We start from the raw sequence: 6,852 nt of genomic DNA, 5'->3' as shown, positions 1-6,852 counted from the left end.
TCTCGATTGCGATCTTTTGCTGCTTCCCCTCGTGCGTGACGAGTGTTTCCCGTTGTGCTCGTTCACTATGGCCAATGCACGTTCGAGTGTTGGCATGGTAACATATACTGCACTTTGTGCAGTGTTCCGTTGCACCATCGAGACATCCGCGCCAGTTTTAAGAACGGTAAACAGAAAATCTGCCGTTTCGTCTAGCGTTGGTCTAATAGGAGCTTCCAAATAATCGATACGGAAGGTGTTTCTTCCGTACCGCTGAAACTTGCTCATGATGGCTTGCAAATTGGTCAAAACACGTCCTCTCACTTTGACGTTTACAAGCGTACTATATATAATCATGTTTATGACATAAATTAATTTTTGAATCGGTCGCGTGTAGCATATGTTCACGTGTTGAGTGGTTATTTTACCTTGAAGGAGTGCTACTTGAAAGATTTATATTATTACTAAGAAAAGAGTTTATGAATGTTTCATGTTCTTTGAAATCCATACTAATGTTGTGCAACAGACAAATTGTTTTTACAATTATATCAACATGCTGTGGAGTAACTTGTAATTCAGTTTCGAAGCACCTCCATTTAGGTCAGTATACAAAAAGCACACTCAACTGTGCGGTGAGCACGACTCAAAATTTATTTTGTCGGCGTCTTCGCTGGTAGAGTAAAGACGCATTAGATATTTCTTCAAAGGGTACCCTTGATCTCCTAGCAACACAAATGACATATTCTCAGAAGTACCAGGTAGCGGTCTAGGAGGTACATTGAACAAATTGTACTCTAAGATATAAAATGTATTACTGCTTTGAAATACGCCACTGTCACTACATCGTCCATAATCTCCTACATCAATGAGTATGAATTTACATTTGGCGACAGCGATAGCCAGAAGATGTACTGAGAAGCATTTTTTTGTAATTACGAATATGATAAAGTTTGATACGAATATGTTTTCCGTCAAGGGATCCAATACAATTAGTAAAATTCATAGTACTGTATATGTGATCATATATTTTCAAAAATCGTTCTGTTGTTGCCTGTGGTATGTGGACTTCCTTCAGGGATTCCCAGATTGCTCCACATGTTGTGTAAATTATGTCAGCGATGGTTTGATGAGATATGCAGAAACAGTCTTCCAAGGCTCTGTACGACAATCCGGTTGATAAAAACCTATACAATATATAAGTATAATTTACTATTTCATTTTTTTTTATTTTAAGCTTCTAAAATAAAACACAAGTGGCATACTTTAAGGACGCAATTCAGTCGAAAGCTGAATTAAATGAATCAGCCAACGGGTTCAGCAGCTGCTTGTCCACCCAAATGGAAGTATTTTGATCAGTTATCTTTCCTGAGGGATTCATTTAAATCAAGGGGCAATACATCGAATGTTCCATTTCGTATGGAATATACTGAAGGTATTACAAACTGAATGTTTGTTTTATGTCGGATGCATGGACGTTAACTACAGTGATGAAGACGATTACTTTGCATTGACACAAACATATAAAATCCTTTATTCCCTAATTATAAATTACTAGCACGGACCCGTTAATCCTATTTGCCTTAGCTCAGCCGCACGAATGAGAATACTCAATGCATGTGTGCTGTAAGTTAGATCTCCCTCTCTTTTGCACTATCTCTCTCAATCGTCTTGTCAGCGACCTGGTCTGGTCGACTGCTATCGCTGAGTGGCACACCTAGGTGGACAGAATGGCTAAGCTCGATCGGACCACAATAGGTAAATATTTTCTGAAGCATTTATTTTCCGGTTTTCATTTACAGAATACCTACGATTGCAGCGTTGTTGACGAAGCACCAAGTAGCAATGGAACCACAAAGAAAACAAATCGTCAACAGCAGCCGGTAAATCGAAAACTTATTGGAGATTGAGAGAGACAAACGCATAAACATAAAAACATAAGAACATAAAAACTCAAAATGAATCAGCTCAATTTCTTGCCAGCTTTGCACCATTTCTGCATGAGATGTCGAAAGAAAAGCAAATACAAGTGCGGCATGAAATTGTGCAGTTGTTCTTAAGTCACATGCAAAATTAAACGATAAGTTAAAGGTTTTTGCGATTTATATTAAAACAGCGAAGCATGGTCGATTCGTAGCGAGTCACATGATAGTAGCACGATGATCAAATACAAAGACATTACTACCCCACTGCGCAAAGCGATCGAAAACTTCTCAAACTCAAACTGTAAACATCAAGGTCTGTTGAAATACCAGGTCACATATTAACCCCGTTTTCACAGCTAAGCTGAAGAAGAATCAGCTAAGAAAAGTGACATCTGGATTACCGCGTGTATGTACAAGGGATGTGATTGTATGTGTGCGACGCTAGTTTCCAATGTTTACGATCTGAATGATGCGAAACAACAAGAAGGAAATTAAGTTAACCTTTTTCCATAAATTTTAGATAAAATCATTGTGCAGTGATTTGTGATCACATAAATTATTCATCGCGCAATGTCTGTACTATAACAATCTAATGTTCGTGACTCATTTCATCATCTGGAAAGTGGTAAAGATACGTGGTCATATGTGATATGATATTTGATAAACTCAATTCCTTGTGATATGTTATTCTATAATAATATAAACATCATCTCATACTACATTTTAGGTGCCTCCTAGACTAGACCGTATATATCAAACCCAATTCGATGAAATTGAATAAACGCGCCAACAGTGAGTTTGGTCACCCGTCCTAATTATATGTAGCCATTTGGTTGTGGTTTCCGTGTCGGATGGTGGTATATGATTCTCGTACACACGGCGGAAGCAAAATCACTTGTTATGATTCTATTATTTGGCGCTTCCAGATTTCATCCATCCAGATCCAGAGAAACATTACAGAACCAACATGATTTAGTTTTTGAGCTAGCGTTATATACAATTCCGGAAATGATGTTTTCGACGTACCGTATGATATTTGGTTTTACGAATGTATTCATTTTAATAAATTTATTTTGTCTTTTAGGGTCCGAACTACTCAATCCTGATAAAGGGCTGTATAAGCGAATTACACTACTCTTACAAGCTGAACCAAACATATTTTATAAACATTATTCGTGCGACTTAATGCAAAAATAGAACAGCTACAGTTAGTGAGGGAAACGGTATCGCTATCAACAATTTAATCATCTTTTAAAACATTTAAAAGGAAATTCTACATCACAGTTCATGTATTCTACGCTTAAGCACATGTACGCGTTACTAAAGAACGTATATAGATTAATTGAATAATATTTAACATGTAGAAAAATTGGTCGCACAGTTTTTATATGTTGAGAAATTTAAGGTTAATTGTTATTAGTTTTTAGCTTCATCGTTGCTCTCGTCTTTTTTTTTTTTTTTTTTTGTTATCGCGGAGTGAAACCTTCAAAAGGCACCCACGACTTCCATACCAACCGTCCATGTCGTGGGTAGTGTGGGATTCATTGATCGTAACCCATCTGTATTACAGATTAGCTTACGATCAATGCGACCGCACTAAAACACTACGCGTACCTTTTATCTTCCTTTAGTCGCTTGTGTGATGGCCCATCTTGATCCTAAGAATTCCTCCACGCTGATATCTAGAAAAGAAATAGTAAGAAAAGAAAAGAAAAAGAAAAGAAAAGAAAAGAAAAAGAAAAAAGAAGACAAAAAGAAGACAAAAAGAAGCTGGCTGCCATCCGGGATAAGTTGCTCCGTCACGGTTGAGGCTTCTGGTTATCCATCACTCATCATTAGGATCATTTTAAATCGTTTTTCGTATGCTAGTTTCAGTGGGCTTTCCTCATTATTTTCGTTGGATGAGAAGGACATATATTTTCGGATACTTGTAGGATATTCTTTTCTATACACCTGTTCGACAGATTTAGCGTCATTAGATTGGTCTGACGTTAAGACATTCCAGTTGCCTGGAATGCCTGCCCCCCTCCTGGTTGGCCATGTACCATCATCCGCCCAAGGGGTAGGGACTGGGCCCGTGTACCCAAGCTTGGATATACGATGATACATGTTACCACTGCACGAAACGGACGTCGCAGGATAGGAGTTGAGTAAGAGAGCCTATATTAACCTTCAAGGAGGTGTCGGATCTTACCCCATTTGCAGATAATTTGGTGGTATAGTGCGTTTAGTTTGCTATCCTTCTCATCTTTTTAATTCCTTTTGGATCCTGCTGTTGCGATTTTCTTTTGCGGCTAGTTGTGCCATTAGCTTCAAAGCTGGCTTTCATGTTCAAATATCGCATGCGAACTATCACTCTCTGTTTTTCGAATGATTTAACTATCTCTGAGGGTAATTCAACTTGTTTCTGTATATTAACCGCTAATCTCCGTACGATTAATGTTTTCTTATTAAATTTACCATTCTTGTGTAATTTTTGGAATATTTTTTCCATTTTCTTTCCAATGTTCATAAACTCTTCACTGGGTTTGTGTAGTCCACCCAGCGACAAATGGTCCACAAATGTTGGTGGTTGGCAATAGCTATGCTCATTAAAGATTTTAAATGTTTGTATTCCTAAGTTTAAGCTGGGATACTTTTCTTTAAATTTTTTTGCGAGGTAACCCATAATGTATTGCAATCCGTCTTCTTCTTGTTCTGTCATTGTTAAAGGATTACTGCTCGCCGTACTGATAATATCACTATCTTCTGAGCTTATTAATCCGTTAGCTTTTTCCATGCGTTGCATGTCTGAAGAAGTTCGGTACTATTTCGGCTCCTGAAAACACCGTTGCAGCTATATATTCCTCCGGCTCTTCATTTAAATTACTTTCTTCAACGTTAGGTTCCACTGTCGTCAAATATTCATCCGGTTCTTGGTTGTTTTGTTGTCCGGTATGAGTTTGATTCCATAATATGGTTGGGGATTTTCCAAGAATTATTATTCTAATACGGTAAAGACAGCTCAACGGCGATGGGTGATCATTCACACCTCCTTTTTGTCTTACTTGCGAGAAGAAGTTCTCTAGTACATCTTGGTTAAGCTGTTAAAGAAAATTATAATACGAAGATAGAATTGATTATTTTAAACATTTAAAATAACTATACAGCATTGCACGATGGACAATAAACTTGGTCCAACATTTGCTGCTTTATACAATGAATAACTACTTGCCTTATATGTTGATATGAATTTGACTGCGTTTTTATGCTTTTCCTTCATGTCGTCAAACAGCATTTGTAGAGCAGTTGTTTGCATAATCACAGATTTTTGAAATGTTTGTAACGAAGATTTTACCAACGCAATGGAATTCTCCATTAACTCGCGCATATCGTTAAGGGCCTTTCGCTGCATTTCATTACCATTATATGATTTTTTGTAGTCTTCTTTTGCAAATGGTGAATACGAGTTTGAGACACTGAACAATAAATCAATTTTTTCTATAAAATCTGCCAAATCACTTGTTTCTGTAGTGTCATCGTATCTTCGTAATGAAATTGCCACTGTACGCGATAGAAGTTGCGCTGCTTTCCGAACATTTTGTTTTTCTTGACTGGTCATTCTTATGTGTCCAGTATTTATTTCAAATATGGGTGTAATTTCTGCAGCAATTCTACCTTCAAGAATTTTTTTGAGTGGTTCAATTGTAATATTTTTTTCTCTATACTTAAATCCATGGTCCACTAGCCAGTTTCTCGTTAATTTCAGCAAATGCGGCACATCAGGAACAACGTACACATTATTTTTTGTGACGGGATGCGGAAAGAATGGGTTATTATAATCTGCTCCCAGTTCTTTCCAACAGCTCGTATTTGCTGGGCAATTATCACTTACTATTGCAACAACATTTATATTAATCTCGCTCAGTCTGTTTATGATACTTATAATTATGTCTTTTGTCATACTTTGATCAAATCCGATGTATATTGGCTGCTTCCAGTTGTTGAATAATCCTCTAGCGATTACCACTTGCATGTAATTGTGAGGTCCCAATATTTCATCTGCAGCCGGATCATATTCCATAACGCTTTCTACCTTCATCTCATCGAAGCTTAAAACACATTCCTTGTCTCTTTTGGTAAACGTTTTTGTTACGGTCGCGATTAAATCAATGATATCATCTAAAATGCCTTGTTTAAGATTGATTCTTTGGGAATATTTTTCCAACGTTGACGGCGCTGGCATTGGAATTTTCATATCATTTCCGAGATATCCATACGCTCGTTTGGAAAAGTACCTTACTGTGAAAGCCTTGCTTATTTCTTCCTTTGTCCATCTGACTCGCTTCTTTCTCTTCGTTATTAAATCGATTTGATTGCTAGTTAATGTATCTCCTAGCACCTTTTTCATTTCAGGAACAAAATCTTCTTTTTGTATGCTTGTACTTTTTACGAGTTTAAGATCGTTTTCCAGGCACGTGTTTTGTTTCTTGAGAGCTGTATTTTCTTTTACAGCGGAATCCAGATGCTCTTTCAGAATCAAGTTAGCATCTTTTAATTTTTTTGCTTCATCCAATCGAGCTGTAAGAGTACATATTTGTAGCTCTAGCTGTTTGATGGTTTTGTCTTTCTGGTCACAGCTTTTACATTCGTTTTCATTATTATTGTAAAGCACACGTCGGCGTTCCTCAATCATAAGCTGTTCATTATTCTCATCATTATTATTTGCGTCGTTTGAAGTTTGTAATATTGATGGAATAGCTTTTAAAAAGAGTCACAATGTACAAAACACATAATTAATAATCATCCAAATTTCAAATAGTAAGGCAGAACCTCACATTTCGCATTCGCTCAGATAGATCATGCGATTAATTTAATGACACGACCCGGAGCAGGTACGTGCGTACCGGAATCGTTTTCCACCCAATCCAATCCGTGGGTGCAACGCGTTCGAATGGACCAGAATCTCTCT

General features: G+C 37.3%; 1 long non-coding RNA gene across 1 annotated transcript; it reads left to right on the top strand.

Moving 5' to 3' along the window:
* Window positions 1-2,420: 2,420 nt before the first annotated feature.
* On the top strand, window positions 2,421-3,270 carry LOC4397583 (uncharacterized). Its single transcript, XR_009766281.1, has 3 exons — window positions 2,421-2,526; window positions 2,629-2,928; window positions 2,986-3,270. It is a non-coding gene; the product is annotated as an uncharacterized LOC4397583 (long non-coding RNA).
* Window positions 3,271-6,852: the final 3,582 nt, after the last annotated feature.

This window comes from Anopheles gambiae, chromosome 3 (assembly GCF_943734735.2).
Source record: "Anopheles gambiae chromosome 3, idAnoGambNW_F1_1, whole genome shotgun sequence".
In the NCBI taxonomy this organism is placed as follows: Eukaryota; Metazoa; Arthropoda; class Insecta; order Diptera; family Culicidae; genus Anopheles; species Anopheles gambiae.
Note: the sequence above shows the minus strand (reverse complement) of the source record. Positions and strands in the feature narration are given on the sequence as shown.